At 41.9% G+C, this 26,081-nt stretch overlaps 1 long non-coding RNA gene across 1 annotated transcript in view; it reads left to right on the top strand.

The window, feature by feature from the left end:
* LOC104853249 overlaps positions 1–26,081 on the top strand; it is a 297,004-nt gene that overhangs the window by 230,702 nt on the left and 40,221 nt on the right. The window contains exon 5 of the long non-coding RNA XR_777724.3: positions 3,310–3,479. This is a non-coding gene — a long non-coding RNA (uncharacterized LOC104853249). The remainder of the gene's footprint in view (positions 1–3,309; positions 3,480–26,081) is intronic.

Here is a 26,081-nt window from a genome sequence, read left to right as displayed (position 1 = left end):
ATGCATGCATTTGAAGTCTTCAGCTAGAGGGTGACTTTTGACATTATTGCCCAATAAATTACAATTATATGTGAAGTTGCTTTTGTTTGGCCCTGTTATGTTGCAGATGGAGTGGATTCATGGGTATGAAACCTAAAGGAAAGTATTAAAATGCAAAAAGAACTGTTTCCTCTGGGGAGAAAGCTCCAACACATTTCTTTCCAATTTTGAATTAAATCTGCCGTCCACATATTTTGCTAAGCCTGATCTAGCTTCTTATTATTTAACTTTTTGAAGTATTTCAGAATAAAAAAGTTTAGAGAGTCATATGAGAACCATTCATAAAAGCAACACCCACTGTACCTCGTGTACTAAAGATAGGGGTTTAAATTATATTGTTTAAATTTTAAATAGGGTCTAATTCAAATAGCGGAAGCTATTATTGCTTCATGTTTTTCTTCCTTCTTAGAAACACCTACTGCCCATCAGTAGTTGAGATTTTTCTCCATTTCACATTTTTATGGACAAGCGTATGTTTCTAAAAACAATTTGCACAATAGATTTCTCTTTTTAAAAATGTGTGAATAATATCAAACTATGTCTTTTGCTACCATCCTGTTCTTCATGTATCTCTGTGCTCTCTTTTTGTCTCTCTGTCTCTGCCTCTCTCCATTCCCATATGTCCATTTTATGAATTTATTTTTATTGTTATAGAGTTCTATACTGAATAGCTATGCCCTGATATTTAGGTTGTTATGTGTTTTAACTTTACTTGCAAAGAATGCTTTCTGTCCCCTTCAACATGAGTGAATTTTTGGAACATGTGTATTAATATGGACCCTCTAGGTCATAAAATCACAAATGAGGCTCATCGTTAAGATGCCCAGGTATTTTCAAAATAGTCACATTAAAGCAGTATCAGCCAAGTGTGAAAAAAATCCCTCTCACCAACCTTGAAAACCCTGACTCTTGCCTTATTTTGTATATGGTATCCAATGAGAGCTCCCTCTTTTTAAAGGTGTGGTGTCTAAATTTTTAGGGTTTTGACACATTTGCATATTTTTAGTTGTTGAACCTCCTTTGCTATAAATCACTTTTTAATATACTATCTGAATATTTTTTGCCTCAGTAATCTTACTTCGTATTGTTTTTCTGGAATTCTTTGCCAGATTAGAAATCAGTACATTTAGTCCCTTTTACATATTCCCAGGTTATAACACAGATTTTAAAATGCTTTATAATATTTTCTCTTAGGTAGAGATGCTCGCTTTTCATGGAGTTTGTTACTCTCCTTTGAGTTTTATGTGTTTAGTGTCTTTGGAAAACATTTTTGCAGCCTGAGTCATTAAAATATTGTAGGGTGGTTTCTTCGAATGGTTTGGTTGATTTTAGTTTTTCTTCTAAATCCAGGTAGTATTTGATGGGCCATATTCCTTTTGTAGTGATGATGAGATCTCTCTAAACTGTCTGTACAGCCTTCTGCACCATTTCCTGATGTGTCTACCCAGACCACACTCTGCAGCAATGAATTTCTATCACATGATACCATCTTCTGTCACATGATACCATCTTCTGTCACATGATGCTTTCTTCTGTTTCTCGTCTCTTTCTTCTATCCCTTCAGTCAGTCTGTCCGTTGGTTCACTGGTTTTGTGGCTGTCAGCTTTTTAATGTTTTCCTATTCAGTAGCACATTTCCCCAGTTTTCTTACTCCCCTTCAGATTTTTATCACCCATTCTTGGCTATCTGCAGTGCAAAGAAAATAAGAACCAGCTTGCCCAGCTTAACAATATGTTCTTTGAGATCTGATAGGTGATCTGCTTTGAATTTACAGCTTCTCTCAAAGCTCATAAACTTGTTTACAGATACTGCATCTTCCCTTCGGTGAGTGAAGTACATCCTTTTTGTCCTTCATAAAGTTATTTCCCTCCACAATGTGCTGTCATGTCGAATGAGAGCCACATTTTATGGACTTAATATTTGAGAACTCTTCGCACTTTTACATGATGCTTGTTAAACAGCGTGTTCGAATTATTCCTTGCTTCTATAAATTGGTGCAGATTACTCTTTGTATATTGCTCTTGTGTTCAGCAGTGCTGGGGAACTCGCCTCTTAATCCATTCTCTGCGGGTAGTCTTGGCTTTTCTCTGGAGATAAGCACACTATCTGTGAATTACGATGATCTTCCCTCTTGCAGGACCAACTTCTCATCTCGTTGGGCTGTTTGGTACATGGCCTTGCTAGCCTTTCCACTCTCAGCTTGTGTGCGGCGTGGGTGTCAGTTGTCCCAGAGCATTATTTATGGGTAGTCTGCAGCTTTCACGAATTTATGACAAGCTGTGCTTTATACGATGTGGTTCATGACATTAATGAAGTTAGCCTCAAACCACACTTTTATGCGAAAGAACAAACATGCCCACAAGTCTCCATCCAAGGAGAGAAAGGTCTCTCTGTTCTGATGACAAAACTTCTGAATTCCTCAGCTGGTTGCTCATATCTGAGAGATGGCCTCTTAGTGGTTTCACCTAAATCTGCTGCTGGTGAACTGAAGTTGTAGTTCTCATTTTATCTTGCTGATATTATTAGACTATTTGTTTCTGGTGAGTCCCTCCTGCCCCCACATCCAAATTCCAGAAAAGGAGGGACCCAGTCTATTCTCTTAAAAAGAGAATCTGCACCACAGGTACCAAAAAATAGTTAGGATTCACGATGAATTAGCCTTACAATTCTGTAGCAGTAGGGCAACTACAGTCTACAGCAGTTATTTTCTTTGCTTTATGAAAAATAAACACAGAGTTTTATAATCAAATAATAAGGGAATGACACAAAATGATTAGAAGATTTTTGAGTGTTTGCAACACAGAGGAATAATACATGATAAAGGAGATGAAAATATTCATTATCCTAATTTGATTGTATATTATAACCAGGGAGCAAATTATCGTATTGTACCCTGTAAATACAAATAGTGTGTGAGCTCTGTTCAGTGACATATTCTGTTCAATTAAAACAGAAGCCCCTGTCCCTAAATTAGTGCCTATTATAGATAGTCAATTCTGGATGAATACTTCCTGAATAAATGAGTAAGTTCAGATACCTGAACTGCCCGCCAAATGCAAAGCTCAATACCTTTTCTAATTAAATGTGCACGTATCTTTAATGAACACAGAGGTGGAAGTTTGCACCAGTAAAAGGCTCCAGCTCAGTTACTTTGCTATTCTGTCGCCCCGTGTGTTCTTTGCAAAACTGTCCCACCATCCAATCGCCAACATCCTTTTCCCATATCAGCTTTTGCCAAATACCATTTTTTTTTTTCATTTTTCTCAGCAGATCTGGACCTTCAGTCTGGCAGGCGACTGAAGTCAGCCCAGAAGGTAAAGGTGGTGTTGTGTGTTCTGCTATAACCTTGAGTGGGGCAGAAATGACCTGCAGAGCAAGCCTCAGTCACCAGCTTCAGCTCTTTTTGAGTTGGGTGTCCGGAGCAGATTGCCCTAGATTCTGTAAGTAGCTGGCACGGTTTCTCTTTTATTCTTTGGTACCGGGGAATCAAACACAGGACTTTGTGCTTGCGGGGCAGGCACGGCACCACTGAGCTCAATCCCCGGCCTTTGGCGTGGTTTCTAAAAGAAGATTCCACCCAGGGACTTTGAAGCATGACTTGTTTTTTTACTCTTTCAATCTCGTTAAATTTATCACCCTGAAAAATGTCTCGCAGCCCGGGCTGAGCCACCCGAGGACCACAGTGAAAGGTCATACCTGTTATTTACATTTCTCCTTTCAAAGTAAAATGGAAAAAAGAATATACATTTACACCAAGGAAAAGGGCTTTGACGTAGGATATCATGAAAAATAATACTGTGCATTGAAGGGAGTCTTAATCAGAGAATGTTCTTTTTTTTTTTTTTTTTCTTTCAGTACCAGAGAACAAACCTCTCGCATGCTAAGCAGGCACTACCTCCCCAGTCCAAAATGTTCATTTTTCTACCATTATCTCTGGGTAGGGTGTATTTCTTCGTTTGGCTCTGTGCAACTACTGAATGTGGGGGGACAAAGCAGAGGGCTGTAGAAGAGCGATCTGACTTCTTTTACTCCCCGGCTTTACGGCTGTGTAGTTGAAAAATACAAATAGAACAGATTTACCTGGTATATCGTAGCCTTGTTACGCACATATGTTGTCATCAAACCATCGCTATAAATCAGCCAATTCACCCTCTGTCACCAGAGATAGTTATCTCGTGTTTGTGGATGTGCGTGGGTGGAAACGTTTAAGATCCGCTCTTGTAACAAATTCCGAGTATGCAACGCAGTACTGCGAATTGTATTCACCGCCGTACGCATTAGGCTCTCACAGGTTATTCGTGGTGTAAATTAAATTGAAACACCCAAACCTCCCACCTCGCAGCCACTGGCCACTGGTCTGAGTTCTGTTTTTGGATTCCACCTCGAAGTGAAATCGAGTAATGTTTATCTTTCTCTATCTGATCTGTGTCACTGAACCGAATGCCGTTGTGGATCGTCTGTGGTGTAGCGCGTGGCCAGAAGTCTCGGTTTTGTAAAGTGCCGGAGTGCCCTGTCGTGACTATAGTATGCTAGTTTCTTCGCCAGGCATGGTGGTGCGTGCCTGCAACCCTGGCACCGTGGGAGGTTGAGGCAGGAGAATTGCAAGTTTGAGGCCAGCCTCTGCAACTGTCTCAAAAATAAAAAATAAATAAATCAATAAAAACTAAAAAGGTTAGGGATACAGCTCAGTGCAAAGGCCCTGAGTTCAGTTCCTAGTACCCCTAAACTCCAAAGAAACACCTTTTTAATCCACTCATCCGTCGACAGACTCTTGTGTTACTGTGAATAATGTGACAACGAACACAAGAGGGCAGATATCTTTTCCACACCCTGATTTAATTCCTTTGTGTATAAACCCACGTGTCTAATCACTGGATTATGGGGTTGTTAGATTTTTGTTCCTGTGGCCCTGAGTTCAGTTCCTAGTACCCCTAAACTCCAAAGAAACACCTTTTTAATCCACTCATCCATCGGCAGACTCTTGTGTTACTGTGAATAATGTGACAACACAAGAGGGCAGATATCTTTTCCACACCCTGATTTAATTCCTTTGTGTATAAATCCACGTGTCTAATCACTGGATTATGGGGTTGTCAGATTTTTGTTCCTGTAGTCAATTTTCTGTTGCTATTTCAGAATACCCAAAGCTGGATATTTTATAAAGAAAAGAGGCTCATTTAGGTTAGCGTTTTGGAGTTAAAAGTATTTGGTGGTTTGAGGATGCACGTTAGCTACATCAGAACATCTCAGAGAGACAGAGGAGGAGGTGGCTGTTTGCAGAATCGGAGGGGAGCATGGCAAATCTATGTTATAATGACTCCCTCTGGTGAGAACTAATTTAATTGCTTAGGGTTCTCTGCTGCAAGAACAGAATCAATAGAACACCTGTGCACGCACACACACACGCACACACACACACACACACCTACATAATTGCAAAAGTGGGCATTGTTAGATCAGCTTGCAAAATCAGAGGTAGGAGACTGAGAACCAGAAATCTCTGTTCTGAGAGCCAGTTTATCCATGAGATGCTTATCCCGGAAGCTGGAAGCCTCAGAACAATTGCAGTTGCGCATACAGCACCCAGTCTGAGTCCATAGCCTCAGAAGCTTTCAAGAGAGTCCCTAGTGTGAGTCTATATTAAAAGGCCTGAAAGGGCCAAGAAGCTGGAGTCTGCAGCTTATAGGAGTTGGCAGGAGCAAAACATGTACCAACTGAAGCAGCACCATGCTTGCCAAATACAGTGCAATTTTGTTCTTCTTGTTCTTTGAGTCCATCTGGGCTGCTAGCCTACTGAATGGTTCCACTCCCAACCAGAGCCCTTCATCCTCTCTCAGCTTGCCAACCTACATGCCAATGGTCCTCGAAAACACCTCCGCAGATGCTCATAAATGTGCTTCCCTCATCTCCTTAGTGTTTCTTAACCCAGCCAAACTGACAGTCAAGATGAAGAAACACAGTAATCGATTCCTCAATACCAAAATCAATCCATTCTTAGGGAAACAACCCAATGACCAGATTTCCTCAACTGGCCTCAGCAAGGAAAGATTTGGTCAGCTCTTTACATTACCCACGGTGAGGTCTAAGCTTTCAGCATATGAACTTTCAGGCAAGAATGCACATCTTTTAATGGCTGTCGCTTGATAAAATCATGACCACCCAGGATAATCTGCGTTTTGATGAATTTCTAAAACAATACATATTGAATTTTAATGAAATATGCTGAAACATTTACTGGTCTAGTCCACACTTGGAAGGAGATAATTAGGTTGTACACACAAAGGGGGCAGAGATCTCGTGGGCCACCCTGGGGTCTGATTGCAAAAGCGTTTCCTTGATGGCAGGCAGGAAGTAGAGGAAGGTGAGAATTCATCTTAACGATCAACTGGATGAATTGAGAAACACCTAGAAAATCAGCACAGCATTCTTTTGGGTGTTGATGTGAGAGGGTGCTTCCCTACACTACGACATGAGGGCCCTTACCTTCTCTCCTTTCTGGCTGCCATGACTTGACTGTCTTTCTCCTCCATGAGCTCCTGCTATCCTGTTTCTGCCTCGAAGCCAGTTAACCATGGACTGAATGCGCTGTCGACACGAACCAAAGTAAACCTCTCCTCGTCATTGCAGCCATGGAAAGATGACCGATACGAAGGAAGAGAAGCAAAGGGCAAGAAACCAGGAATAGGTTGAAGGTCTGGCAGTGACAACCCACTGCGAAGATAAGCACCATCCTGTAAAATGCTCAGAGTTGTTTGTTTCAACGTGAGAAGGAGGTCTGGATACCCCTCACCTGTCGTCGAGGGCCTAAGAGAAGAAACACGTGAAGGCTTGGTCCCCTCCACTTCACCCTGCCTTCATCAGAGAGGCGAGAGCATCCTTCTGCAGAAGCATAAGAGATAAAAGCTACCAGAGATGAAGACAGACGGAGGCCAGCGTGAAGGTCCAGTGTAATACTGACGTTTTCACCTAGTACAGGTGAGGGGATTTCTTTGTTCCTTTTCTGGAAGTAATATGTACTTTGTATGATTATAAAATGAAATAGAGTTGCATGCCTGTATTCATAATTCTTACTTGAAGGATTCTATCCAGTCTGGGTTGAAACACTGGGGAGGGGTAAAATTGAATCTGTGTTGAGCATATCCAGATTATTTTGTCATTATTCCCTAAAAACACACTAAACTAAAATTTCCCGTAGTGTATCTGTTGGATTAGGAATCATACATAATCTAGAGATGATTTAACATACTGTACATGGAAACATTCCCATAAGTTACATAAAAACACTACACCACTTTGAATCGGTCAGCTCTGCTATTGCTGGCACAAAGAACCTGGCACCCGTAACTGAAAGGAAGAGAGGTTCATTTGGGCTCAGAGGTTCAGCGTTCAGACCACGGTGGGCTGGCTCCGAGGCAGGGCAGCATGGTGAAAGGGTGTGGAAGAAGTAAGATCCCATCTCAGCATCAACGAAGCAGAAAGAGAGAGAAGAAAAGCAACAGAGACGAAGGAGGCAGCTCTCAGACCTCATCTCCGAGGTCAGGACCCCATACCCCACCCTCCAGAGCCCCGGGATGCTCTCCCAGCTCCCCAGCTCCTCAAGTCGACACAATCACGCTTAGCCATCACACCTTTAAACTAATGAACTTGAGCATCTACGAATTTTGTTATCTGCAAGAACCAAGGAGCCAGTCCTTCACGGTTACTTAGGACCATCTGTCTAGGACCGGGCACATAGCTCCGCTGTAGGGCACTCGCCTACAGTGCTCAAGGCCCCGGGTTCTATCCCCAGCACCACGAAACACTACCACTACTGCTCCCAGGATGATGGCCACTACTGCTCCTGAAATAAGAGCAACAAGTCCATATTGTCAAGCAAATTTGCCTATGGAGAAACTGGAAAATAAGAAGCTAAAGGTCAGTGCAAAACTATTGCACAGTTCACGTCTCCTCTGTTCTGCTTATGGAGTTTTTCCCTATGCATGCATAGATACTGCCTGCAAAGTGCCCAATTAGAGAGTTGGATATAATTGCATCGGCGCTCAGGGCCCGGGGAGCCATCCATCCTAGCTGTCAGTTCCGGCTCTACACACTGGCGTCTACCATCTATCCTCCTGCAAGCAGTTCATTTCACTGTTTATCGGCACTCCAGTAAATAACCGGTGCTGATATAAATGCTACTGACAGACCGTCTTCACAGTGAGTTGGTGATTTACTGTTCTGGGCACGATCGGCCATATGACTGGCGTCCGTGTAACCATTGCCCTGAACGTAATCTGCATTTTCCTTGGGATTTCGAAGGCAATTGGGAAAGTGAATTGGCAATGTTTTGTTGAACGCCGTCTATGTGCTAACAATAGTTTAGACTAACGAGTGCATAGTTATTTCTTTGGAGTGTCTGCGAGTATCTATTTCATCAGGATAATCACTCGATTATTAAGCTATAAGAAAGAACTGAGAATTTGCTGTCATTTGCTGTGAGCCCTTCTTTATTCCCTCTGTGAGCAAATGTCTTCAGGGCCCTAGGAGGCTGGATTTTCACATGGGCTTCCTGCCTTGGGCAGCTCAGCATGTCTTCACCTGCATTCCAAGTTGGATCTGCCCTTGGCCAGGAGGGTTGGGACCCTGGGTGGCTGAGGGCTCCTTAACTTGGTAGGGGAGCTTGTTTTTCCCTGTCTCCCACTTCTGGTAACCCTGTTTTTGCACCCTAGGTAAGTTAGGGCTTCAATGTGAGATTTACTGGCAATCAAATGCCTCTATCCTGCATCTTCAGTAACTGTACCTCTGCAGATCCATCACTTGTGTGGTGGAAGAGAGGTATTTATTCAGACTCTCTTAAATGTTTACTCATTTAGCTTTATTTCAGTCTAGTTATCTGCAATTACATAATTTCATTGATTAAGCAATCACTGATTGAACCCATACCATGAGCAAAGCCTCATAGAGAAACGTGTAATCAGCCAAGACTGAAAATGTCTGAGACTCTAATGAGTAAATATTACATTTCTTCTATTTACCCATTCCTCTATAACGGGGGACATCTTTCCACGTTGCTGGAAACAATTTTGGGAGGGAAGTCAGTTGCAATGTTGCATTACATAAAGATTCATTTGGCAAATCTAAGAAATATCTGAAATATAAATGGCCCCGGAGATAAAAGCATTAGCCCCATAATGGAATAATATGGGATCTATAGACGCAAATAGGAATATTTATTGAGGTGGATGAAAAGATTCTGGTGTATCATTACATGGAAAATAAGATGTGGACAATATGAAATTCTTTTAGTAAAACACATATATAAGCATATTTCTATAAAGACACACATATTTCACATGATCAAGTACGTGTAAACATGGCACACATACATATGCACTCACACACACACGCGCACACACACACACACACACACACACACAAATATTCTACAGCTCTAGGTGAACCAGAGCAGGCAGCCAATTTAAGGTGTGTAAGTTCTCCATGATATTAATCGTGTGTCAAAAGAGAAACAGCTGAAGTTTATTTCAAAGACTCATTTATGGGTGATTCCCGAAGGTCCTTGGTTCAGCTTGTCCCTTTCTCATCTTGGTGATTTCTTCCCTGTACACTTCCCTGGACAGAATGTGTCCAACAGGCTCTTGCCATGGGCTACCAGAACACTGCCTTTGCTCTGACCAGACTGAGCTGAAAGAGAGGGTGACAGGAATAGAGGGAAGGAGAGAGAGGAGAGAGAGAGAGAGAGAGAGAGAGAGAGAGAGAGAGAGAGAGAGAGGAAGCGCTAAAGAACTAATACCCTGAAGTTGTCTTACCATTGTTCCAATTTGAGCTGTAATGACTTATATATCCCGAAGCACTATTTCCAACAATGCTACCAGCGAGATCTAGCACACTGCCACCCCAAGCGCCCCAAGCTGGGCTTTGCAGCCCTTCACCAATAAGAGGTGGGCAGCTACTCTATGAGGGTGAGGAGGGCAGTGGACTTGGGTTCCGTCCCCAGGAGAGAAGCATCTCACAGTCTGGCCCGTTTGCTGCGTCTGAGTCCTGAGTCTCAGGTCTCCTGAGCAGACACCCTTCGGAGAAGCTGTGCTTCCAGATCTGCGGAGAACAGAGGGGAAGGAAGAGCGCATGCGATCAATCTGTGCTCGGTCCCTATGGATTCCATGCTGACCCAGTGGACAGACTATATATCCTCCTCACTCCTCCAAAGTGATATTTCCTCTTCGCCGAGGTATCCCCCAAGATTTATTTTCTATGGGCCAGGGATATAGATAGAGCACTTACCTAGATGAGGCGGGGCATTGCGCTCCATCCCCAGCACAGGAAAATAAAAGAAAAAGAAAAAGAAAAATGAACAAAAATATAATGTGATCATTTAACCAGTAGAATCACACCCATTCACACACACAGCATCGATCTGTACTTTTCTTTTTGCCCACCTACAGAGCACAACTGGAAACTTGTACATTTCCTCTCATTGGCTGGCTTCAGAGGACATGAGATGGTTAAAAATACTTATAAAACTGAATCTAGTATTATTGATGTAGGACGGTACTGTATCATACCTCTATGAATGTAAAATATCTAGTACCTGCTCTATGATACATAGTAGGGACCGGGCTTTATCAGAGCTACATTTAATGATATTACTCTTAGAATGTTCTCTTTCCAGATGATGATTAAGAGGCTAATAGAAAAACTGGTGCCAGGTACCACAGCAGCAACAGAACTTTGCTGTTTTCTGGATATTATTTTCTTTTTCTTTTTAATGGAATGTGCTGAATATTTATAATTTTGTTCAGATGACTGCAGAACCTGGAAAAGCTGTTGCTGCTATCGATGCATAACATACTATTATTAGTCTTTATACACACACACACACACACACACACACATATATATTGAATTTTGGGAAACTTCAACGGTGCTGCCAACTTTGGAAAACATCATCCCAATTTACTGTGTTGACTTGGCATTGTACAAAAATGGATAACCATATTGGTCTAGAAATGTTAATTTTTTTAATTTTTTTTTTCCCTGTGTACAGGGGTAACACATCGTACTAAATATGTAAGGTCATATCTACGTGGGTTTGATTACAGAAACTAATAAAGTATTCTCTAAATAATGAAAAAAAGAATAAGATAAGACTATAAGAGCGAGAAGCAATTTAAATATGTTCAGGGACCATTTTCATCTCCAGAATTAAGGATTATTTTAATGTTACATCATTGCCTTTTCTCTTTTACTTTCCTTTTTAGTTTTATTTTAGGATTCCCCATTTTTAATGTTCATACAGAGATTTCTTTAACTGAAATACCGAATAGTTTCTTTGGTGTGAAAAACTATAATAGTACACAGGATCCTAATGTGACAATTAATAATGTGAAATAGGAAGTAAAGGGCTAAAGGTGTAAGGAAAGTGGGAAGGGTGGGGGAGAGGTAATAAGGGAGAGGAAAAAAATATGAGAAACTGAAAAAATGGAAATAAAGTGTTTGTAAATGGGGAGGGGAGGAGGGGGTGAAGGGAAGACAGGGACAAGGGGAAAAATGAGAATCAAGACCTGTCATGTAAAGGTACAGGATCCCAATGATGAATGTATTTGTATTGTATACCTAGATTGTACCGATAAACTCAATAAAAAGAAAAAAAATACTTATAAAAGAAAAGAAGAAGTCATGATGCTTTGCTCACAATCATGTGCTTTCCCCATTGGCTCTGGGAAGGGAGGACAGAGAAGTATTTTCCTGCTAATCCCAGCCACGGCCAGCACATCCGGTGTCCACTGCAACTAACAGAGGGTGTGAAGAGTTTTTTGTTGTTGTTGTTGTTGTTGTTGTTGCACTTAATCATAAAGACACCACCGAAGTGTCACCGCTTCATCACTGACACCAACAGTCTCTTCTGCACCTTGCCTGACAGGAACAAGGTGCTGATTTAGGGGATGGAAGTCTTGAAGAATCACAGCAGTGTGTTCAATGCAGAATGAATGAAAGTATATCTCAGTTCTGATTTTATTTTATTTGCTGTGTGTGTGTGTGTGTGTGTGTGTATGTGTGTGTGGGTGTGCCTTGCATGTGTGCACTCGTGTTCTGGGGAAAGGAGTTGAGCCTACGGTCTGGGGCAGAATAGGCAAATGTTCTACCACTGAGCTACACCTTGGTCCCTCAGTTATAATTTTAAATAGTTTGCATGTTCCACAGAGCAGTGGGTTGGAGCATAGGTCAAAGAAGACCATTCCTGTTTCTGAACATGACTTGCTGCCACCAAAGCTAGATACATCTAGGTTGGGTCATGTGATATTGATGATCCCATCTTCCCCGTGGATGGAAGCAAAGGTTGTGTTGTTAAGCAGATCTGTTTGGTGTCCCTCAGACTCTCAAATTCATCTTCACAAAATACCTAGCCAGGTGTTGCGGCACGTGCCCAGGATCACAACTGCTCAGGAGGTTGCAGCAGGAGGATTGGAAGTTCCAGGCCAGCCTGGGAAACTTAGTGACACAGTGACACACTGTCTCAAAATTGAAAATAAACAAAGGATAGGAACGTAGCTCAGTGTGAAGGCCCTGGGTGTTTTGTCGTCAATACCACAAATGTTTAAAAATGAAATAACAAGGGCTAGCGATTTTGTTCAGTGGACCTCAAGGGCTGACAATAAAATGACATAATTTTAAGGATTCCTCTTGGAGATCTTCGGATGCACTGCAGGGACAAGTCTGGAATGAAACTGAGGAGGAAACACTGCTCAGGAGGAGGAAAGCAGAGGCCTCAGATTAATGTCAGTAGATCTGGGGTCTGGACGGGCCTCTTCACTGAGGCCAGTGATAAAATCGTGGTGTAAAACAGTAGGTGTTTGCAACACTTTCAACGACCTGGGCATTCCTCTCCTGTGGAATGAAGAAAGACTCCCAAAGGAATGGGCCACAAACTGGGGTTGGATTTGAGGAAGCAGAAGAGAAGGAGACGGAAAGACTTCTGGGACTGGACTGTGGGTATGAGGTTCTGGAAGTGCACGCTGTATCAAGGGAAGCAGGAACCCAGGAAAGGTGGGACAGGATTGCAGGTGACGGGGAAACCCCGTGACTGCACAGACAACGCACCTTGGAGATCAGATCACGGGAACAGTGTTGTCCGCTATGCTGAATATCCCAGGTTTCACTTCCTCGGCAGTACAGGCTCACTGGGAGTCCGCGAGGAAAGTGACTTTCTCCAATCCTCCTCTCATAGGAGGATGAATCTGGTAGGCTGGCTGTAAAGCTTTGCAGGGATGAGCTCACAGCAGATTTTCCACCCCACTGAGCTGGCTGTCTGCCGGAGTTTTCAGACTACACATTCAACCTCCAGGTCATGCTAGCAAGGATGGCCTCCAGTATGTCTCTGTATGTATGTATGTATGTGTGCATCTATCTATCATCTGTCTGTCTGTCTGTCTGTCATTCTATGAGGTCTCCTCATCTATCATCTGTTTACCTATGTCATTTATCTATCCTTGCATCTAAAGGTCTATCATCTGTTACTTAGATTGACCCCTCTATCTGTCTATCTATCTATCTCTATCTATCTATCTATCTATCTATCTATCTATCTATCTATCTACCATCCTCCCATCCATCATCCATTTACCATACCTATCTAGCTAGCTAGCTCTATTTATCACCCCCTATATATCACGTGTCCAATTTATTTGCTTATCTTTCACATGTCTATGTCAGTCTTCTACCAGTGTACCTGTGGGTTTATATATCTATTTACATATCTGTGTACTGTAATGCCTCAGGTCATGAACACATCTGTTTGTGAACAATTCAGTTTGCAAACACAAATCTTCAACAAAATTTTGTTTCCATTTGCCAACTCTCCATTGGGTGATGCACAAGACCACAGCTGTATTCCCCAAACAAACACGAACATGACTCTCTTCCCCAGAATTGTGGAAAAAATTAAATTCATGAATCGAGGAACCACTGTATGTGCGTATGTTTCCATCCATCCATCCATCCATGCACATATCTATTGACCACATATATTTTTTCCTATCCTTCTCTGTTCGTGGGAGACCTGGTTGAACTAGGGGAAGCCCTTGTTCTGAGATCTCTGCTATATGTTAGAAGGAGTGCGTTACTTTCACCCCGCTCCTGCACATTCCATTACGAGTTACCAGGGACAGCGGGAAAACAGAAGTTTTCAGGTTTTGCCTTTGGACAGATCCGGACCTACCAAGCCAAACCCTGGTCCCAGCTTCCTGCTTCTGGCCTCTTTTCATCCTCTGACTCTGTCTGGGGACGCTGCACATGACAGAAACTGTGACAGCCACAGAGCTTATAAACTATTTATTTGCAAAAATCATTTGATGAAACAGTAAATCACGAGAAAGACAATGTTCTCTGTCACCGGTCAGCAACCTAGTGGATGTGAAGTGTATCATCAACAGGCTAATTTTAAAATGCAGCTCATTTTTGCACGGGTTACATTTTTTTCAAAGCTTTCAAGGACTCTGCATTTGTACAGTCGCCTCAGCACTTGTCTGACATACAAGATGGCTCTGTGTTTATGGATGAGGGAGGCAAGAGGGAGTCATCCAAGCCTTACCCCAGGCTGCAGAGCCTAGTCCTACACTTCTGAAGTGACCAGTCACATTTCAGAGCTACCACAAGCGGCTGACATTTCAGAATTCTTTCCATGAGAGTGACAGAAAGATGGCGACATCCAGGAATGTAAGAACAAACAGGCCATTATATCTGAGGGCATCTCTCCCTGCTTGGCCCTTGTATGCATTTCTCAACTATTTTAGGAATGCAATTTGTTTGGGGGGGGCGTGGGTCATATATTTTTCCAGGAAATCCGGTCCTGTCTACTACACACCCTGTTGTTATTTCTTGGCTTTAAAGGTGGCCATGAGGCTAAACGAAATAAGTAAGACACACAAGAATGTTAAGTATTGCAGTTTTCCTTCTATGAGAAACCCGAATGTAAATAATGTAAAGCACCTAATAAAAGAGAGATGATTTCAAAACAAAAAAGCCCTCAGGGAGACAGAGTTCATAGAGACGGGGAAAGCAGACTGCAGATGCAGGAGACGTGAAGGCAGGGGGCGGAAGGGAAGTGTAAAGAATCCATACGTGACATGAATGTGTACCAATTCCTGAAGATGAACGCAATTTTTACTTCTCAGAAAGATATTGTAATGAAAATAAGAGAGAGGTGAAGAAAAAAAGAGAAAATAAACTGAAATTGCAAACTCAAGTGTGGAAGGTATTATAGGAATTGTGGAAATGTGAAGAGTGTTACTTTCTCCAAGTTGTTACGAAGTTATAAAGAGCCAGCTTCCTGACAACTACCAGATCGTGCCTGTAGCTGTGTCTTTCATTTGTTTGTCACGATCCATTCTTTTGTGCAGAGTCCTGCAGCTTGCATTGCCTGGAATCCTCGGGTGCTCTCTGTAGTGGGAACAAAACATCCCTCCAACATTTTTAGGTTCCTTGGCTGGACCTGCAAAATAAACTAGTAAAACAGTTTAGGGAAAGCAAAGCATAGGCCTTTTACTTGGTGTTAATGTTTGCAAAGTATGAGGTAGCTTCATTATTTTGTGTTTATATAATGTATACCACCCCCTACCACAGCAAAACTAAACCAAAGCACAAATGTGGAATTAGAGATATTTCTGCTATTCAGACCAAGGTCAATACTGTTTGAGAAAAGTGGCAAGAAAAATGGAAAGTGTTTACTGTGGGCAAGTAAATACGTACACGTATGAGGCCCAGGTATAGTGGGTTATTTCAGATGGCGCAGTGATGTAATTCTTTTTGGTGCCATCATGCAACCGGTTAGGGATGATATCAGTTTCCAAGGTTTTCTAAGCCTGCTTAATAAAGCGAGCCAATTCGCCAAGCAAATGTCTGCTTAGAAATCTCTGTGTGCATATGCATGTGTGTATCAACCCGTCTGTCTCAGCCTCGTCTCCATACTGGAATGCAGTACCCAACACCCACAGCTTACAGTTGGTGCTTACAGGAGGTCAGCTTTGGCTCACACTTTTCGTCCATAGTTGGCTGGCTCCAAGGCAGGAAAGCGTGATCAAAGGGTCTCGCGGAAGAGAACTGCTCACATCACGGCAGCCAGGAAGCAGAGGGTGACGTGTGGCTCTAGGGAGGAGATACACACTTCTAGGGCATGCCCCCTGTGGGCTATGTCTAGCTAGGCCCCTCCGTCTAATAATTCAGCCAAAGCATCCTTCATAGTGTCAGTCATAGAGTGATTCAGTTACCTCCCCAAAGTGCTGCCTACGAAAATGCGGGGCCTATTGGGGACATTCTCAGTATAAAACATAGCACCTTCATCTATCTGTTCTACTGTAAATGTACTTATCTATGCTTTCTTCTATCATCTGTTTGTTCGAGTATCTATATCTGTATATCAAGCTTCTATTCATCATCGATGTATTTTTAATTTTATCCTCATCACCTATTCCATATCTGTTTTCGATCATCCATCTCTGCCATTGATCTATTTATGTATCAACGACATATCTGTAATTTAACTATCGTATCTTAATGAATTTACCTATCATCATCTGTTTCTGTCATCTCTCTGCCTGTCCATCCATCACCTACTTTATGTATCCGTCGGGCGTCCATTTATCAAATCTATGATATCGATCCATCCATGCATCTAACTGCAGTCTATGTCTGTCTCTAACCCTGGTAGGTATCCTGTATCATGTATGACCTCTTTTTCTATGTATCTGTGTGTCTACCTATCCATCCAATATCCAGCCATCTATTTATCTCTCTTTCTCTTCATTACCTACCATGTCTATCTGTCCATGCACCTCACAGCTTCAGTCTCTGGGGAGGACCTGATGAATATACCCCTTGATGTGGACTTTGGAATCCTGTTGCTGAACTGCTGTACATATAGTGCTTCTGACAGCGATTAAGTGCACGTCAGGCCAAGGTAGCCAGACTGTGCTTTAGTTTCAACTTTTTTGCACGGTCCCATAATTCCTCTTGTAAAACGGCCACCTCTCCATGTTGCAGTTGTCAATAAATTTCCGACACTTCAACACACATTGTTTAATGAAGTAGCCTTCAGAAAAATGAAGTGGAAAAACTGAATTATGGGTTGGATTGGTAAGGAGCGAAGCAAGAGGATGCAGAAAATGTGAAGATGTTTTCAAGGAGCACATTCTCCCCTGAGGCAGGAACACCAGACAACCAAACACCGTGCTGAAAGATTCTTTCTAATATTAAAAGAAAAGGGTAGAAATGACCTGGACCACATTTTTAAAAGCCACCCTTGTTTCTATGAGCTCTAAATTTCTTCTTATAAAACATTTCAGAAAACTTGTTTCCATATCCACATATGCAAATTTTTAAAAAAGGAAATCTGTAAATCCAAATGAAATAAAGAACAAGCTTGCAAATATGACCAGTTGTTAAACATTACTAATAACTTCCTTTCAGGGATTTCTAAAGGGCCAACCTTACGAAGTATCTGTTGAGGGGCAAAGATGGTGGGGATAAAACAGCTACCACCTCCTGACCTAAATCAATTATTTATGAAATTAGCATCAGTTTTTCCATGCCTGCTTGCAGGGATGTTTTCCAATTCAGTCTCTGTTAAAAGTTACATTTCCCCCCCTGGCAAAATAGCATGACTCTTCGAACTAAAGAATGGAATTTTGGGCAAATCTGTAGAATTAGCACCTTGGTGAGTGGGACTCACCAATCAGTAGGTTTGTAATGAGCACTCTATTCTCTATTGAGGGTTCTTCAGCTGTGGCTGACTTTGCAGAAACCTTGAGAGACTGGCAAGGTAAATTATAGATAAACAGAGCTAGGGAGAATTATGTAATCATAATTTATTTTTAGGTATAACGGACGGGCAAAGAAATGATTAAAGAAAAAGGTAGATAAAAATAATGTTATCTATTAATTTGGCACCATATTTACCAGGTTAAGTATGTTCTATTTGTCTAATAAAAAGTAACTGTAGGGCCAGGGATTTACCTCAGTGGTTCCACCACCTGCTTTGCAAGCACAAGGTCCTGAGTTCGACCCCAATACTCAAAAAAAAAAAAAAAAAAAAAAAAAAAAAAAAAGTAATTGTATGCTCTGAGTATGTTGAAACATTTAATATTTATTTTGGGGGACAGCCTAAGAATTTGGAATACGCTATTACAAATGTTAAATATATGCAGTGTGGTGGGCAAAAAAAGATCAAATGACACAGGTTTGTTTAAACCCTCTAGTTTTATTGCTGTATAATCCTTTAATATATTATTTTTTTCTGTGCAATTAAAAGCAAACATTTCTATAGGGAGAATAAGTTCTACAGTTCTGTGGCACCAGGGCATAAGTATAATTATCAACAATGCATTATATATGTCTCAGACTAGAAGAAAGGCATTTGAATGTAATCACCATCAAAATTTATCAAAGTTTCAAGTGGTGGGTAAGTTAATTAACCTGAGTTCGTCATTGCCCCATGCATGCTGGAACAAAAATGTCACATTCTATTTCCTAAACATTTACAAATATGTATCAGTCACACACTTCAACAGATTTTAAAAATCAGAATGAGAAAAAAAGTAAACAAAGGCTGGAGACACAGCTCACAGGTAGAAGGCACCTGGCATAATGGAAGTATTAAGGTTAATTATTAATAAGAAGAAATGTAAATATGTATAAGTGAATATTTATATGCATCCGTATAACAAGTTCGTATCTCTATTCATGATGCCTATATTTACCCTATGTTTACAATTTACTTCATTACAAATAAAGCATAGGGGGCCTAGGATTTAGCTCAGCGGTACCGCACCTGCCTGACAAGGGGGAAGTCCTGAGTTTGATCCCTCCTACTGAAAAATAAAAATACAGCCTTGTTATCTATTCAGGTTGAGCCTCTAATGGCATCTTCTTATTCTCTGTGAGCTCATCTTGTCTTTCGATGAACAAACAGAAATGACAACTGTGTCGGCCAAGATACCTGGAGAAGTACATTGGAGGAGCCCGGCGTGGTGGCGCATGCCTGTAACCCCAGCACTCGGGAGGCTGAGGCAGGAGGATCGCTGTGAGTTCCAGACCAGCCCGGGCTACATAGTGAGTTCCAGGTCAGTCTCAACTACATAGTGAGACTCTGTCTCAAAAAACAAAACAAAACAAAACAAAACAAAAAACGATGTACATTGGAGGTTTGAGAGTGAGTCATATGTGAGGTAAACGGACGTGTACAATGGCAGCTGAATAAAAGATAAGAACAACTTTCCCCTTTTGCGATGTAAGTTTAAAAGGAGAAACGCTTCTGAGGAACAGTTTACAGTTCCACACAATCCGCATTGAGAGGAGAGCAAGAGTAGGACCCCAGAAAGCAGAAACTGCTATGCCTACCTTTTGTATCTTTCACTTCCGCTCATAGGCAGATCTATTAAAAAGATATTTTAATAATAAAGATCCACCGAAGATTGTGTTTCATGGATAGCTGAAGCTCAACTCAAACCGGTTCAAGAGTAAAAATCATGGACTCGCGTTACGGAAACGAGTAGTTCAAGCCCTCAAGCCCCTGCCTTAGACCCCCTCCCCTTTCAGCAGCCTCATTATGAGGCGGGCCGTTTCCAAGAGCAACCGGAGCCTCCTCCTCGACAGCTTGATGGAAGGAACACATCTCATCCATGTTTTCCGGTCCCAATTTGACGTCGGTGAAGTTCTGCTGGGAGAGGAAGACTGCCTTCCCGAGTCTGGTCCGGCGTGAGGTCCTGGCACCAGAGTGATTCAGGTAGCAGCAGGAGAGTATCGCTCATTCTCCCCGTCCTAAGACTTTCTTTGATACAGTTTCATCTCATTACACTTATTTGTCACACTTTGCAGTGGTGGCCAGGTGGCGCGTTTGGAGCTGAAGAAATCTGAGTTGCAAAGTCTCGAGATTTTCTCTGTCGGAGTTGGTTTGCGGTGAATCAGAAAGAGAAGGAGAGCCCAGATATTTTGTAATGTCTGGTCCAACGAAGTATCTTTGTTGGGTTTTGTTCTGATGACAGTCACAGCAGAAACGAGGGTGTTGGAAATGTCAAGTTGGTTGAACCAAAAAGATTTGTGAAGGCATTTGCTATTGGAATCTGGGCTCCGTAGGTCCTAGATCCTGGTGAAGGCTTGATGGGCAACATGGTTTCAAGCAAAGAGGAGGCTCACTTTTTCTGATAGCCAAGGAACGAAAACAATAGTAACATGGCTTCATTTCCCACTGCTGTTTTGCTTTGCTGTGTTCACCGGGCAAAACTCTACCAAAACAAGTGTTTGAACACGTGGAGGTGTTCGCTCAGATTTAAAAATACAGACCTTGTTAAGATTAGTAAATTTACATGGCAGATAATAGAAGCTGATAGAGATCAACTTTCAAAATTCAGTTTATCACCACGTTTTAGGTATACGATGACATTCATCATGGGGAATTTCTACCTTTACGTGATATATCTTGGTTCTTATTTTTTTCCCATTCCCCTGCCCTCCCTTCAACTCCTTCACCCCACCCTATTCACAAAGACTGTTTCCGTTTTTCCCCCTTTCTCATATTTATTCCTTTCCCCTAGCCCTCCCACCTGAAAAGGTCCAAAGAGATCATCTTATTTGGTTCTACTAAGCAACCCTCTGCTGAGGACTGAACTCTCAAATATTGATATGTTTCACTAATCTTTAAATATGAATTTGCCATGCATGCATCCATTGATCCACCCACCCTTCCATCCATCCAGCCATCCAGCCATCGTTATCTGTCTTTAGATACTATGTCTATGTACCATCTATCATTCATTGTAAAACAGAAAAAAACCCTTTTATCTATCCTCTTTTGTATTATCACTGGGGCCTGTGAATTAGATGAACAGAAGGCAGAGGTATGTTCCTTTATTAATACCAATGCTGGATGAACATGAGAGCTTCACAGAACAGGTGAGAAAACCTAAAAAGAAGTAGTTTGCTCCTAGAGATTATATCGCTTTTTATTGTATATTAGCACATGTCTGCAATGCACAATTAGCACAATCATTGTTGGAGTTGGAATGTTTCCATATTTCATCTTAATCCATTTTTACGTACACTCGCTGTCCTCTTTCTCTCCAACACTTCCGACGTAGATCCTTTCCCTACCTTAACAAGAAATGATGAATCGTGTAGAAGCGCCTGGATGAAAAAGGAGTTTGGGCTCTTGGGGGCAGTAACTGTGGAGAGGTGCCTAGGACCATTTGGTACGTTAGTTACTAGATGTTTAGCAAGTTTATTGTGCAGATCACTAGCCTGAAACGGAAAAGGGGAACCCCTTTACAAATGGATACTTACATCGTCTGCACACAAGGAGATTTATGCCTTGTTTGTAGCCAGCAACGGGACAGGCCCACGTGTTCCCTGGCATCCAATGAACTTGACTCAAAATAAAACTTATTCAAAGTAACATATTTTGTGGTGGCAGATTCTGATCTCTCTCTCTTTCCGTCACATATCTTTGTGGGGATGTTCCTGCTTCGTATATCTTTATGTCCACCCGTCCTGTATCTGTCGCTCTGCCCATCTTTATCTATCAAATCTGTCATCTCTCTGTTCGTTGATCATCTATCGATCATTCGGTCCGTCATCTATCTCTGTGTGCATTTACCTCTCACATCTACACGAGCATTCCTTATATATCCATCTCTCTGTCCACATTTCCACTATCAGCTATGTATTTATCAGCTATCTATCAATCATCCGTCATCACTCATCTATCTATGAATCCATCCAATTTTATTGTATTAGTTACTGTGTGATACCTAACAATTATAATTAGCTTGGAGACCTGGGATATAGATTATATTATACGTATATAATATACGTAGTATTTTGATTACTTTTTATCACCTTTTGTCCCCTACCTCTTCTTTTTCCCCTTTCCAACATCTCTTTCCCTATTTCTAAAAATATCTACCTCTTGAGTCCTATCCTCTCAACTTGGCCTTTCATCCATGCAGCCTAACTGGTTCCTGGGCTCTCTGCGATATTCTTTTGTCTACATTTGTAAAAATATTGTCAGAGGGCATGAAACATAACCTTCATTAGACCTATGCAGATTTATTACCATCACAGACGTCTGCAAACCTACAACTGTACCCAGTAGTGAAAAGATAAAAGATCAAGTAACTTGCTTTCTACCTTCCGGTGCTGTTTATTTTTACTGTATCAGTTTTACTTACTATTTTAAATTTTTCGAGTTAAGGGATGATTTCCCTTTTTAAGTCTCAGGAAACTTTGAAAGAATCAATTTAGTCTCCTCATCTTCCATTTGATTCCAGGTCAAAAGGTGGTCTCTCCCAAGGAGAGAGTAAGGAGAGATATAGAAAAAGATATGCATAACATATACATACATGAAACCTGATTTCTGTATCTTTGTAGAAAAATGAAATCACAGAATTTCTAAGCAATTTCTTGACTTCATAGAAGTAGCATAGAATTCAAAGGAACTTTGAGAGAGCTAATATGTTTGAACCTGCTGGTTCTTGGAAACCTACTTTTACCAACTTTTCATCCACAGGGCTTCTCCTAGTCCTACTGATTTCTCCTTTGGTGGATTATGTAAGTCAAGAGGGTGGCCCGGCTCTTTGTTCCTGCATTTGCTTCTTAGAAGCCCTTGTCTTGACCCTCTTTTTCTTACTGAAGTTGAAAATAGCTGCACTTTTTGATGAGGAGAAAGGGATTGTAGGTAATCCTTAGAAAAGAATAGTGCTTATGCCATAAAAGAGGTTTTTAAATTCTCTTTATCCGTCCTACAATTCACTCAGGCCTAACACAAGCAAAGCAGCAACTTTATATTTTACATCTATTGCATATAAGCAGTCTCCAATGAGAACTGGGATTCTTTTTGGTTTTTGCTTGGTTTTGTGTGGGGCTTGCACACCCTGAATCAACAACTATGAAAAAAAAAAATGCAATCAGTCTTCACTGGGAAAACTGCCCTCTCTGTTCCCATCAGACAGTTTCTAGCTGACCATATTTTTAACTCTGAATTAATGACAGAGGCATTGTCATTACCAGTCACATTGCTTCGTATCATAATAGAACTGTAGGTGAAGGAAAACTGTGGCTGGATTTAGAAGGTTAGAGAATGATCTAAGGAATCTGGTGTGATTTCAAATTCCCAAATGCTCAACAACTAGGATCTCATCCTATTAAAAAGCTTCTGCACTACAAAAGAAACCACCAACAGAGCTAAGAGACAACCTACAATGTGGGAAAACAGTTTTACCAGGTGCTCCTCAGACAAAGGACTATTATCTGGAATATTTAAAGAATTAAAAAAAATTCAAAATGGGCATCTGAAATGAACAGACATTTCTCAGACAAAGAAATAAAAGCAGCAAGTAAATATATGAAAAAATGTTCCACATCACTGGTCATTGGAGAGATGCAGATGAAAACAACACTGAGATACCACCTCACCCCACAAAGAATGGCTGCTATGGAGAAATCAACCAATAACTAATGTTGGCGTTGTTGTGGGGAGAAAGGAACCCTTCTCCATTGTTGGTGGGAGTGCAGGCTTGTGCAACCACTACAGAAATCAATATGGAGATGCATCAAGAGCTGGGACTAGAGGTTCCATTTGACCCAGCCATCCCTCTGCTGGGTATTTTTCCAAAAGAATTAAAAGAATCATATCACAGTGACATGTGCACCTATGTTTACAGTGGCACAGTTTGTAATAACTAAAACTTGGAAACAGCCCAACTGCACATCAGTTGGAGACGGGATAAAGAAAATGTAGTTTTTCTGTAAAATGGAGTACTACTCAGCCATAAAGAATGAGAAACCAGAGTCCTTCATAGGAAAACGGATTCACATTGAGGCCATATTCTTAATTGAAATAAATAAGACACACATGTGTAAATACCAAATAGTTTCTCTGGAGTGAAAAACTAAAAGTGTAAATAAGATCCAAATTGTTTAACTGATAATGTGAAATAGGAAGCAAAGGGCTAAAGGTGTAGGGGAAGTAGGAGGGGTAGGGGAAAGGAAATAGGGACAAGAAAAAAATATGCAAAAAGGAGGAAATAGAAACAAAGTCTTTTTAAATAGGGGAGGGTGGAGGGAGGTGAAGGGAGGGCAGGGGAATGGGGAAAAATGAGAAGTAAGACCTGTCGTGTAAAGGTGCAAGATCCCAATGATGAATGTGACTGTACTGTATACTTTAAAAGTATCAAAAAACTCAATAGAAAAGAAAAAAAAATCCAGAGAGAGAAAGGGCGGGTGGGGAAGAGAGAAAGAAACCAAACCCTACCATAACTTGTAATATACTTACTCTGTCTTAGGTGATAATTTCACAGTCATGTTTTGACTTTGAAATGCACAATGTATCCAAAGATATTTCACAATAATTCAGAGCTACCTCCCCAGTGCTACGGACAATGGAGAAGTTAGTGATTCTTGATTTGGGAGAACTTTAATCATGGATTATTTAAAAGCCCCTGGGCATATTGCCGTTTGCTTTAAAATCCGTCCACCGAAGTCGGTAGGCTCCGCCGTGGATAGTGACTTGGAATCTTCAGGCCACCGAGAGTATGGTGCTGGGACTAGCAGCAACCTGTGTACCCCTCCTAAAGAGCTTCTGAGAAATGAGGGCCATCAGCTTCCACTCAAGATCTGTTGAACCAGAACGCTCATTAATGCAAGCACTGCGGGGCAGGGTCCAGTGTAGGTTAATATTATGAGGCTCTGATTTCTATGCCTCCTCTTGATGAATTTTCCAATTTCCCGTGCCCTGTGATGGGCTTGGGCACATCTCTCCAAGTATGAGTCGACACTGTGTTTGCAGAGGTTCCAAAAGGGCTCTTCCGCCCGGCGGGATGGCTGCTTTGAAGGGACACGGCTCAAGTGACACGCTCCTGCCTTGTCTTGCAAAAGTCCCACAGCACCCATGTGAGGACTTCCCCGGGTCACCGTCTCCTGCCTGACAGGGGTCCTGTAAAGCTCACAGGAAGGACGCCTACATGTCCAGGAAAGAGTCAGCAGGCACTGGGAGGAAAGACGTGTCTCACTTCAAAGGCGTGCTATTTGCTTTTACACGGTGCTTATCCCCCGCAGAACGTCACAGCCCTTTGGTGCATGCTGTTTGGGTGACACCCGTGGAGTAAAAGGCTAGCTTCCCTAGATCTATGCCTCCTTTGCTTCTTCTCCTGCAGCCTCCACAGAATAAAAATAAAAAACAAAAACAGCCCACAAAAGGCAAAGCCGTGTCAACTACAAATAGTCTCGGCTGCGTGACTACAGAGCGTCCCAGTCCAGCGGATGGAGGCCTCCCAAGTACCACAGTTCTAACTCCTCTTCCAGCTTTGTCCCAGGTGAATATTAATCGAGTTTAAGAGGAATACAAAGGCTTCATTTAAATAAATGGGCCTGGGATGGGATGCCCAGGAGGGAGTGTGACGAACTCACTGACTGCCATGCACTCCCGAAGCTCTCTTAGGCAGCACAGCACGGTGGTGAGTTTGGGATGTGTCAGAGGTGGAGGGATATAAAGCAACGCGTGTGCGACTTTCGGTCTGTGGTCCACCTAGGGAGTTTCCAGGTTAAACAGGTGGCCAGGTATGGCTCTGTCGTATGCATTTTCTTTTACGTATGCATTTTCTTTGGTACCGAGGATCGAACACGAGTCCTTGTTGTTTGAAAGGCAGGCGGGAGAAGCACGGAGCTAAATCCCCCTCCCCTGCTCTCCTTATCTTTGAAGTTCTTTTTCTTGCCGCGGGAATCCTCAGAGCTCCGGATGCAAATGTCGGCACGAAGCAAGCAAGATGAAAGCGAAAGGTGTTGTGTGTTATTGATGAGGCCTTTCTACTTTAGATTAAATGCCCGCACATCCATCCACCCATCTGGGGGTTGGTGCAGAAGAATGTGTACTGAGTGATACTTCAGACAAAGACGAAAACTGATACGTCCAGGGAGACTGGGCCCACAAAAAGAAAACATAAGATTAGCTCTGTGTGTAGAAAATCCATGTACCTTGTTCCTTTAACAGAGACAAAGAGAGAGAC

The sequence above is a fragment of the Fukomys damarensis genome, unplaced genomic scaffold, assembly GCF_012274545.1.
Source record: "Fukomys damarensis isolate Sample0158 unplaced genomic scaffold, DMR_v1.0_HiC HiC_scaffold_39, whole genome shotgun sequence".
In the NCBI taxonomy this organism is placed as follows: domain Eukaryota; kingdom Metazoa; phylum Chordata; class Mammalia; order Rodentia; family Bathyergidae; genus Fukomys; species Fukomys damarensis.
Note: the sequence above shows the minus strand (reverse complement) of the source record. Positions and strands in the feature narration are given on the sequence as shown.